Below are 12,727 nucleotides of genomic sequence, written 5' to 3' on the forward strand. Positions count from 1 at the left end.
TTCGGAATTCACTAATTTGACGATGATTCCCACCCTATGACTATATATCCAATTGTACAGTATAAGCACGAACTTTGCTGTTTAGAAGCTATATGCATAGTATAAAATGCTTAATTCTGAGACAACGAAGCGCGGTGAGTCATTGCTGCATTCCTGGTGAGTCAATCATCGTACACTATTATACTAGCTATTACAGCGGCAGATGAGAAGAGCTGAGCAGTCAATGTCGTTAACATCACACGAGGGTATTTCTACATACAGAATAACATTTTTCATTAATTTACACGTCAGTTCATCAAATATTAAAAAATATACAATCGTTACATAAAATATTACATTGGCACTGTTTGAATTCTCATGGAAGAGTTACAAGAAGAGCTTTTCTTAACTCAATCTTTGTCATGTTTTGTACGATGACAAACATTTTTCTTTATTCTGACGAATCAATATTATCGTAAGAACATGCAATCATAGCTGCCACAAATGTTTCTTTATTATAAGCACGCTTTCGTCTTGGATATTGGAGCGTTGAGGTTTAAATGAAAATGTCAATGAGTAACTAGTTCTAGTATCTTATTACCCGAACACAAAATTTGTTCATTTCGTTGAACATTGAAAATTTTACATAATAATACTTCGTTTTTAAAAGCTAGATTTCTTCAAAGTTTAAAAATAAGAGAAACAACTATATCAAATTCCCAGAAGGTATGCATGATGCGAAGTTTTACGACTTTCAATGAAAGATCGTGGTATATGCTTCTGCACCCTGATGAAATGTCCCCCAAATGGTTGCGTTAATTGCATTTTAAAATTGAGTATCATAAATCAGTAGCTATATGCAAGTAGCTTTTGAAAAAATTCGGTTATTCACTCAAATAATAGACTGGACTTTTTTATCAACCTCTTTATTAATCAATGAAAACTGGACAAGTTACATTTCATAATTGCTTAATTAGATTATTCCAGCTTCATTTTCTACCTCAAAATGGGCTAAAAAAAAAGATTTTCGTTAAACTAATATTGAAATCAAACAAGGATTATTTAACCCCACAAGCCGCACAGAATTCGAATAAATATGTTCATTTTAACTTTGTTTTTTGCGGTATATATCGTTCTCCGTGTTACGAGAAAATTGTCAGGTTTAATTTCTCTTTTAAAATAGTTGTCATTCAATTAAAAAATTGGTCATAATACATACCAACAGCAACGTTGAAATCCTGGACAAAGATATTGAGGGCATGGAGTGTGTGTTGGAGGACACGGGATGCGTGGAGAAATACACACACCGCCCACAACTGTACATGAAACTGAAATATGAGAAGATATAGAAAGTATATGTGAGCGATATAAAGTGAATGATCGTGAGAGAAATCGAGAATTTTTTTGTGGGCGAGTAACCCGATAATTATACTGTGAACGTTTCATGCATACGGCCACCAAATGCCCTTGTCCCCAATACCAGCATTTTTATGACCACTGCATGCTTTATTTTTTTAATTATAGTACAAAATAGTGGCCTACCTTGAGAAGATTTACGGTCATCAGCATCAGAAAATGCCACGAAAAGTATCAACAAGAGACAAACATTCAGACGGAAATCCATTTGTGCAGAGAATATATCTGTAGAAATTAACATTAAAACATGCATATATAGATAAATAACATAAACCAAAGAGAACAGATTGAAAATACGACATGAATTTGCTGATTTTGTTATATTGTAGGCTATAATTGATTACTGCAGCCGTATCGGAAAAACTACGGATTATATAAGCCCGGTTGCTCTCGGAATCTGGCTGTAAGGTTTTAACGGGTACATCTTACATACAACGTTTGCTCGCTTGATTTACTAGAAACTCACATTTGGAACATCTATACGATGAAGGCAAGTGACCTAAAATGTGCCCCCTTTGCAAGGTTATGAATATCGCCATTTACCAACCAAAAGGCGACTTTCACACTATAACCTTCGAAATCGAGACAGGATTTAGCTACGTTGATTATAATTATATAATCTCGAAATTGAAGTATGTTAGATTTTGATTCTGTTTAAGATACCGCATTTAAGAAATATACTACATTTGGCAAAAACATATGATTCTTGCGGGAATAAATCGGCAACAAATTGCCTGAAAATACTGGGCTTTTTCTCACTTGGTTGATTGGAATCTGCTTCGTTAACAATTCAATAATAAAAAGAGATTTAAATCTGCCTTTTTGCCTTTTTATGATGGTCGCGGACTGCTTAAGCGTCTCGTTTTAGAGATATATATTTTTAGTATAGATGAAATTAATTAAGTTTTAACAATTCGAATGATCGTTTCAGAAGAAACTGACGTGAAACACAAAGTGTAGAGAGCTATATATATCCAAATTTTGTAATATTTCATTGATTTTATTTTATAAATTGCTCTATTAAATTTTGATATCGTGCTCTTTCAACTTGGATACTTTACTGATATATAGTGGTAACATGCATCGCATACCTGAGATCCCTAAGACCTCAAATTTAAAGCTATTTATTTAAACACAAACAGAAGCTTACCTCAGTTTGTAGACCAAAAGTAATGATTTGAAAACTTCTCAGAAAAACTTCGGTTCGGCAATGCATTAGGGTTGTTTTGACGCGAGTATATATGCCATCCGTTGTACTGAAAATGTCAAAAATAATGCACTTTCACACTTCCGATAAGTGTTTTTACATTCTTTATGATTACATTAAACGTCTATTCTTATACAAGTATTCACATCACTCTGTCGGATACGAGTGTCTTGGCTGTAAATTAACAATATCGATCAGTAGCGTTCTTCCGATGGCCGCCAGATTAACGAATTTGCCTGAGTAATAATGAGTACAACCTTCAAATCTGCCCGTAATAAAAAAATGCCTATATAGATATAAGAGTATATGAATTATGCTGTTCGCATGCTAGGGAGTTTTAGATGCATGTTGACAACGGACTGATTGCTAATACTAAATACTTCTCATTTCAAATTCATCTCGGATGATTTTACACGACATACAAGCTGATTTGATATCAAGGTTATTTTACATTTATCATCGGGCTGGTTTATCATCGCTTATTATAGATCCATTTAACGAAGTCATAATATCGCGTCGAATGCAAATGACAATCATGTGATAAACCATGATAAGTTTTACGATCATCTCATCAACAATATTGTTTGAATTGTATTCGTTGGAACCAAAATGCGTATAGAACATTTTCGAGTTGTGATTCGGCATTATTTTTGCAACATCGGATGCAAGTGCGGTGACTTAGATAGGTTTAAGTGTTTACGTAGAAGTTTTCAGACATAAGCATGAATTACCGCAACATTTCGCAACGTCTTAGAAGTGCATTGATCATACATTTTCAATAGTAGCTTTCTTTAGCTTATTTTCCTCATATTTACATTAACTGCAAGTCTTTTTATGTTTTCTTGGATATCGGAGTGTCTCGTCCCTAAATTAAAAAATAATGTCGATATAGATAACCCTCTTTCCATGCGTTAAAAATTTTGTATATGCACATGCAATACTTTATATCTATATATATATAATTTATAATGGCGAACTTTAAAGCACCATTATGTACATGGAAATAGAAAAGCTGCATAGTAATATATATATGCCCCATCATGTTGTATGACAGCGGGAGATTAAAAGAGCGGCGAATTTCAGTATCATATTTGTTCAGATGCTTGTATTACAGGCGAGTATCTTGACTTCCAAAATAACATTTCTTATTATAATTTACTTGTCTCAGTTCATCAGCTATTCAAAGTTATTGATTTTTTTAAGCTTTTTAACCAAATCTGAGAAGGTGTTCAAAGAAAGGATTTCTAAATTAAAAAGAACTGTTATTCGGTATCTAAAAATACACGTGTAATGTGAACGAATATATTGGCTACTAAAAATTGGCCGCTCTTTTCATCTGCAGCCATATTCGTCAATGAAAAGACGTTGTCGGAAAGGTTGATGATACGTGCACCTGCAAAGACTTGCGCATGCATCTCTGCACATTGGTATTGAAACATATCATAACACAGTCAGGTGAAAGTTTGAAGATGAAACAGTGTTAACGGTATGGGTGATAAAGGTAAAAAGAAAATAATTTTGTGTGTTTATCTCTATGCACAGGATTCTTGCCTTTTCTCAAGCATTTCCATTTACTTAAATTATATTAGACCCATGCATGACGTTGCATGACTTCATAATAACATATATTTCACGAATACACTTGATAGTAGTATTAGGAAAATTAAAGAAGGTCAATATAATTATACGTATAGATCTCTATTCCAATAACGCTCCTGCATGCGCACTTGAATAAATTTTTGCGAAATATATTATTTTTTCCGTCTATCGACTGTTTGCATGACAAGACATGTTCGTACTAGAGATCGTCATGCAACCAAAACCTTCTTTTCAACAGCTAATAGTCCAGTCATTATATATAGACAGCAAGAGGAATTGCACAGGCCTGAACAAAAGCGTTTTTATTTTTTACCAAAACAAATTAGTTTTTGTATAAGAAATGTATATGAATATTCACCCCCTCTCCCAATTATCGTTCTAGTTACGCCACTGAGCACACGCAAGCACTATGGCACTTAGTATCCAGTTTGTTTTTTGCTCGCGCATGCAATCCTGTTGTGTGCAGGAACTTTATCACGGGGGTACAAAAGGCGTTGAATTGCGTAGAATGACGCGTGCGCTTCTGAAAAGTTTCGGACACGAACCGAACATTAGCAAAATGCAAAGAATGAGAAGTCTAGTATAATGTCTATTCTGGTATATAATGTCTATTTATAGGTAGGTTTCTATTATTGGCGGCTTTACGGGCTACTCCTATTACTCAGGCAAATTCGTTGATATGGCGCGCGTCGGAAAGGACGTTACTGATCGATATTGTTAATTTACAGTCAAGACACTCATATTCGACAGAGTGATGTGAATTCTTGTAAAAATAGATATATCCTGGAATATAAATATATAAATAGAATGCAAAATAAGTATAATTTATCTTGAATGAAAGCATATAAACAGAATGTAAAAATAGATATATCCTTGAGTATAAATATATAAATAGAATGCAAAATAGGTATAATTAATCTTGAATGAAAGCATATAAATAGAATGTAAAAATAGGTATATCCTTCTTGGAAGTGTTAAACTGCATTATTTTGACATTTTTCGACCAACGGATGATAGCTATAATTATATACTCGGGTCAATAGAACCCTAAGTCAATTGAAGAACTGAAGTTTCTCTGCGGAGTTTTTGAAATCTTTCCTGCTGTCAGACTACAAACTGAGGTAAACTTCACACTTATTGTCTGGGCCATAACTAGAACAATAATAGAGGGGGGGGGGGGGGTTTATTCATATATTCAGTTCTGCCCGACGGATTTCTTTTGTAAGTCCAATAGCGCTCAAAATGGAAATCCGTCGGGCAGAACTATATTCAGGTTTCCCACCCATACAAAAAGTTTTCGATCGCTCATGATCTCTTACTCTCTAACTATCACACACTTTCTATGTTTTCATCTTTCAGAAGATTGCCCCGTGAATGGCTTGTGTTTAGAAATTGAGTGTCATGACAACTACTATGAATGTCCTGAGTATTTTTGTTCGCATCCTTGGCAAACTTGCTGTTGTTAAGTATCGTTTTTTGTGCTATGTTGATTACCAATTTTTACACTAGGTGACAACTATTTCAAGAGAAAAATTAAACCTGACAATTTCATGGTAACACGGAGAACGATATCACAAAGAAAAGGGTAAAAATGTTGGGAGAAAATGATTCTTCCTTGATTTCCTGATCAAGGAATCATTTCTTAATTATATAACAGCAAAAACTTCCGAGTTATATTTTATAAGCTCTTTATATAATATTTAACGCAATTATTAAACTTTTTTTCAGCCCATATTAACGTGGAAAATAAGAGTGGAATAGTCTAATTAAGCCGTTATAAAATGTAACCTGTTCAATTTACATTGATTAATTAAAGGGGTTGATAAAAATAACAGTGTATATTTGAGTGAATAACCGAATTTTTTGTACAGCTACTGTCATATACATACTGCATGCTATTTTGATTTTAAAATCCAATCAACGTAAACTATACTAATTGGAGCATAATCCTAGCTAGTAGGCAACAAGGCTACTTCATCTAAAATCACCGAAATCTCGCACGCTTTCACCTTTTCTTGGATTTAAACTATAGCTCAGATCAATAATTTGAAAGTACAGCGAACAAAATATGTCTGGAGGGAACTTTGGAGCATAAAAAAGTAAAATGGAAACAGTCTGTATGATCTTTTCACAACGATCCTCCAGCAAAGTTTGCAAAACTGAGCATGCATCATCAACAGAGCCGTCGCTAGAAGTTTAATGGGGGGAGGGGTGCATATTCGTATATTCGTCTTATTCCCGACTGTTTTCGTTTATAAGCTATTGTTTCTATACGGTTGTACCACTGAGCTAAATTAAAAAGAACTGTTATTTAGTATCTAGAAATATACGTGTAATGTGAGCGAATATATTGGCTACTGAAACTGGCTGCTCTTTTCATCTGCAGCTATATTCGTCAATGAAAGACGTTGTCCGAAAGGTTAATGATGCGTGCACCTGCAAAGACTTGCGCATGCATCTCTGCACATTGGTATTGAAACATATCATAACACAGTCAGGTGAAAGTTTGAAGATGAAATCACTGTTAACGATATGGGTGATATAGGGAAAAAGAAATAATTTTTTTATCTCTATACATAGGATTCTTGCCTTTTCTCAAGCATTTCCATTTACTTATAATATATTAGCCCCATGCATGACTTTCGACGTTGTCTCTCTTTCTGAAGATTTAATTCATGTTATGTTCATCAAACAATTGAAACAAATGTTCTTCATCAAAAGAAATGCAACGACTTTTGCTGTCGTAGAATTTAAAATTTTGTGTAACTTATATATAACCTCCATAAAAGCGATTCTTTTCTCCTGGATTTCTGATCATGTCTGCATGATCATCAAGGAAATACAATACGTACCACATGATAGGGCATATATAGAGATTTTCAGGCCTATATTGTATAATCTGGCATATGATAGGACGTCGTTTGATAAAAAATCCAGTTTTATGGCAGCACTGCATGCATATATTCGCATCATCATCCCGCGCATATACATACATATAGGATGCAGCCCGTTTAGAAAAATATAACTTACAAATTGTTACAAGGAGCATTTTCGCCTTCTTTTTAATTCTTCGTAATAATATATATTTCACGAATCCACTTGATAGTAGTATTAGGAAAATTAAAGAAGGTTAATATAATTGTACGTATAGATCTCTATACCAATAACGCTCCTGCATGCGCACTTGGATAAATTTTTGCGAAATATATTATTTTTTCCGTCTACCGACTGTTTGACAAAACATGTTCGTAGTAGAGGTCGTCATGCAAACAAAACATTCTTTTCAATAGCTAATAGTCCAGTCATTATATATAGTCAGCAAGAGGAAATTACACAGGACTGAACAAAAGCGTTTTTATTTATTACTAAAAGAAATTAGTTAGTAACAAATTAGGCTATAAATGTTCCTTATAATCATGTATCTTATATATCTATAGTCCATAGCGCGTTCATTAACGTAAGTAATTTCATGTATTGAAAGGAATTAATAATATCGTACGAACAGCCGGTTTAGGTTTAGATACTGCTAAGTTAGGGACGAATATAGGCATGCTTGCAGGATTGTGCACACAAAATCTTAAAATAACGAAATAAGTTAATTTGAGAGGGCGTTACATCGGCGCTCCGATATCCAACACGAAAGCATAATTATAAATATACTTATAATAAAAAAACTTTTGTTGTGGCTATAATTGCTTGTTCGAATGTATCGCTATGAAGAAAATACCACTCTAGAATGAACAACCCATTTCAAAGACGCTTTTGTGTTATTACAACAGATTGAATTAACAGTGCATGCAAAGGTTATTAATTTTATGGTCAGAGATACATGCTAATGTATGAGATACAGAAACCAAATGTGAGTCCCTTTCACGGGATAAGTTACACCATATATATAATTCTAAAAATGAAGATGTGAGTTATTTTTGCATTTCTTTTGATGGAGAACATTTGCATGATAAACATAAAAGTCCTCAGACACTATATGGTGCACAGAATGGGTAAAATTGTTCAATAAGGAATAATATCCTACCTATACCGATAAACACAGGATTATTATCTATAAAGTATATTAGGCCTCTATAAAGCACTAATATCATCTCCAAATTCATATGGACTACAATAGTTAGCTATTTGTTTCAGTAGTGTACACGTAGTATTAACATTTCCGACAATGTTTTTTTTTATGACTAATACAACGGGAGATCAAAAGAGAGGCCAACTTCAGTATCTAATATTCGTTCACATGCATGCATGTATTACACGCGAGTATCTCGAGCTCCTGATTAACATTTCTTATTATAATTTACTTGTCTCAGTTCACCAACTATTTAAAAATTATTGATCTTTTTTATGCTTTTTAACCGAATCTGAGAAGGTGCAGGAATACAGTAATTTCATGTATTGAGCTAGCAATTAATAATATCGTACGAACAGCCGGTTTATGTACATATACTGCTAAGTTAGGGACGAATATAGGCATTCTAGCAAGATTGTATACACACAAAATCTTAAAATAACGAAGTATGTTAATTTGAGAGCGCGTTACTCATCGGCGCTCCGATATCCAACACGAAAGCATAATAAAAATATACTTATGTATTATAAAAAAACTTTTGTTGTGGCTTTAACTGCATGTTGGAATGTATCTCTATGAAGAAAATACCACTCTAGAATGATCAACGCACTTCAAAGACGCTTTTGTGTTATACGACAGACTGAATTAACAGTGCATGCAAAAGTTATTAATTTTATTGTCGGAGATACATGCTAATGTATGAGTAGTGTTGTATACTTGTATGAGATACAGAAACCATATGCATGAGAGTCCCTTTCAAAGGATAAGTTACATCTGATATATATGATTCCAAAAATGAAGAGGTGAGTCATTTTTGCATTTCTTTTGATGAAGAACATTTGCATGATAGACATAAAAGTCCTCACACACTATAATAATGGTGCACAGAATGGCTATAATATCAAACGAACATGTATTTTAGTATTTCTAATATCATATTACTCGAACACAAAATTTGTTGATTTCGTTGAACATTGAAAATTTTACATAATAATACTTCGTTTTAAGAATCTAGATTTCTTCAAAGTTTAAAAATAAGAGAAACAACTATATCAAATTCCTAGAAGGTATGCTTGATGCTAAGTTTTACGACTTTCAATGAAAGTTCGTGGTATGCTTCTGCACCCTGATGAAATGCCCTCCAAATGGTTGCGTTGATTGCATTTTAAAATCGAGTACCATAAATCAGTAGCTATATGGAAGTAACTCTTGAAAAAAATCGGTTATTCATGCACTCAAATAATAGACTGGACTTTTTTATCAACCTCTTTATTAATCAATGTAAACTGGACAAGTTACATTTCATAACTGCTTAATTAGATTATTCCAGCTTCATTTTCTACCTCCAAATGGGCTAAAAAAAAAGATTTTCGTTAAGCTAATATTGAAATCAAACAAGGATCATTTAACCCCACCAGCCGCACAGAATTCGAATAAATATGTTCATTTTAACTTTATTTTTTTCGGTATATATCATTCTCCGTGTTACGAGAAAATTGTCAGGTTTAATTTCTCTTTTAAAATTGTTGTCATTCGGTTAAAAAATTGGTCATAATACATACCAACAGCAACGTTGAAATCCTGGACAAAGATATTGAGGGCATGGAAAGTGTGTTGGAGGACACCGGACGCGTGGAGAAATACACACACCGCCCACAACTGTACATGAAACTAAAATATGAGAAGATATAGAAAGTATGTGAGCGATATAAAGTGAGTGATCGTTAGAGAAATCGAGAATTTTTTTGTGGGCGAGTAACCAGACATGCAATTATACTGTGAACGTTTCATGCATACGGCCACCAAATACCCTTGTCCCCAATATACCAGCATTTTTATGACAACTGCATGCTTTATTTTTTTAACTATAGTACAAAATAGTGGCCTACCTTGAGAAGATTTACGGTCATCAGCATCAGAAAATGCCACGAAAAGTATCAACAAGAGACAAACATTCAGACGGAAATCCATTTGTGCAGAGAATATATCTGTAGAAATTAACATTAAAACATGCATATATATAGATAAATAACATAAACCAAAGAGAACAGATTGAAAATACGACATGAATTTGCTGATTTTGTTATATTGTAGGCTATAATTGATTACTGCAGCCGTATCGGAAAAACTGCGGATTATATAAGCCCGGTTGCTCTCGGAATCTGGCTGTAAGGTTTTAACGGGTACATCTTACATACAACGTTTGCTCGCTTGATTTACTAGAAACTCACATTTGAAACATCTATACGATGAAGGCAAGTGACCTAAAATGTGCCCCCTTTGCAAGGTTATGAATATCGCCATTTACCAACCAAAAGGCGACTTTCATACCATAACCTTCGAAATCGAGACAGGATTTAGCTACGTTGATTATAATTCGAAATTGAAGTATGTTAGATTTTGATTCTGTTTAAGATACCGCATTTAAGAAATATACTACATTTGGCAAAAACATATGATTCTTGCGGGAATAAATCGGCAACAAATTGCCTGAAAATACTGGGTTTTTTCTCATTTGGTTGATTGGAATCTGCTTCGTTAACAATTCAATAATAAAAAGAGATTTAAATCTGCCTTTTTGCCTTTTTATGATGGTCGCGGACTGCTTAAGCGTCTCGTTTTAGAGATATATATTTTTAGTATAGATGAAATTTATTAAGTTTTAACAATTCAAATGATCGTTTCAGAAGAAACTGACGTGAAACACAAAGTGTAGCGAGCTTTATATACATCCAAATTTTGTAATATTTCATTTACATTATTTTATAAATTGCTCTATTAAATTTTGATATCGTGCTCTTTCATCTTGGATACTTTACTTATATATAGTGGTAACCTGGCATACCTGAGATCCCTAAGACTTCAAATATAAAGCAATTTATTTAAACACAAACAGAAGCTTACCTAAGTTTGTAGACCAAAAGTAATGATTTGAAAACTTCTCAGAGAAACTTCGGTTCGGTAATACATCAGGGTTCTTTTGACGCGAATATATATGCCATCCGTTGTACTGAAAATGTCAAAAATAATGCACTTTCACACTTCCGATAAGTGTTTTTACATTCTTTATGATTCCTTTAAACGTCTATTCTTATATAAGTATTCACATCACTCTGTCGGATACGAGTTCCTCGGTTGTAAATTAACAATATAGATCAGTAGCGTTCTTCCGATGGCCGCCAGATTAACGATGCCTGAGTAATAATGAGTACAACCTTCAAATCTGCCCGTAATAAAAAAATGCCTACATAGATATAAGAGTATATGAATTATGCTGTTCGCATGCAAGGGAGTTTTAGATGCATGTTGACAACGGACTAATTGCCAATATACTAAATACTTCTCATTTCAAATTCATCTCGGATGATTTTACACGACATACAAGCTGATTTGATATCAAGGTTATTTTACATTTATCATCGGGCTTGTTTATCATTGCTTATTATAGATCCATTTAACGAAGTCATAATATCGCGTCGAATGCAAATGACAATCATGTGATAAAGCATGATAAGTTTCACGATCATCTCATCATCAATATTGTTTGAATTGCATTCGTTGGAACCAAAATGCGTATAGAACATTTTCGAGTTGTGATTCGGCATTATTTTTGCCACATGTGATGTAAGGGCGTTGACTTAGATACATTTAAGTGTTTACGTAAAAGTTTTCAGACATAAGCATGAATTTCCGCAAGATTTCGCAACGTCTTAGAAGTGCATTGATCATACATTTTCAATAGTAGCTTTTTTTTGCTTATTTTCCTCATATATTTACATTAACTGCAAGTCTATTCATGTTTTCTTGGATATCATATTGTCTCGTCCCTAAATTAAAAAATAATGTCGATATAGATAACCCTCTTTCTGCGTTAAAAATTTTGTATATGCACATGCAATATTTCGTATCTATATATATAATTTATAATGGCGAACTTTAAAGCACCAGGATGTACATGGAAATTGAAAAGCTGCATGGTAATATCTATGCCCCATCATTTTGTGTGCACTCATTGACAGCGGGAGATTAAAAGAGCCGCGAATTTCAGTATCATATTTGTTCAGATGTTTGTATTACAGACGAGTATCTTGACTTCCAAAATAACATTTCTTATTATAATTTACGTGTCTGAGTTCATCAGCTATTCAAAATTATTGATTTTTTTAAGCTTTTTAACCAAATCTGAGAAGGTGTTCAAAGAAAGGATTTCTAAATTAAAAAGAACTGTTATTCGGTATTTAGAAATACACGTGTAATGAGAACGAATATATTGGCTACTAAAAATTGGCTGCTCTTTTCATCTGCAGCAATATTTGTCCATGAAAAGACGTTGTCGGAAAGGTTAATGATACGTGCACCTGCAAAGACTTGTGCATGCATCTCTGTACACTGGTATTGAAACATATCATAACACATTCAGGTGAAAGTTTTAAGATGAAACAGTGTTA

The 12,727-nt window shown here is 33.6% G+C and overlaps 1 long non-coding RNA gene across 1 annotated transcript; it reads right to left on the reverse strand.

Annotated features, from left to right (window-relative positions):
- Positions 1–903: 903 nt before the first annotated feature.
- Positions 904–2,593, reverse strand: LOC114536072. The gene is made up of 4 exons (XR_003688391.1): positions 2,546–2,593; positions 1,522–1,620; positions 1,199–1,307; positions 904–990 (listed from the first exon to the last, which is right to left on the reverse strand). It is a non-coding gene; the product is annotated as an uncharacterized LOC114536072 (long non-coding RNA).
- Positions 2,594–12,727: the final 10,134 nt, after the last annotated feature.

This window comes from Dendronephthya gigantea, unplaced genomic scaffold (genome assembly GCF_004324835.1).
Source record: "Dendronephthya gigantea isolate DGI-Jeju-01 unplaced genomic scaffold, DenGig_1.0 000130F, whole genome shotgun sequence".
NCBI classification, from domain to species: Eukaryota; Metazoa; Cnidaria; class Anthozoa; order Malacalcyonacea; family Nephtheidae; genus Dendronephthya; species Dendronephthya gigantea.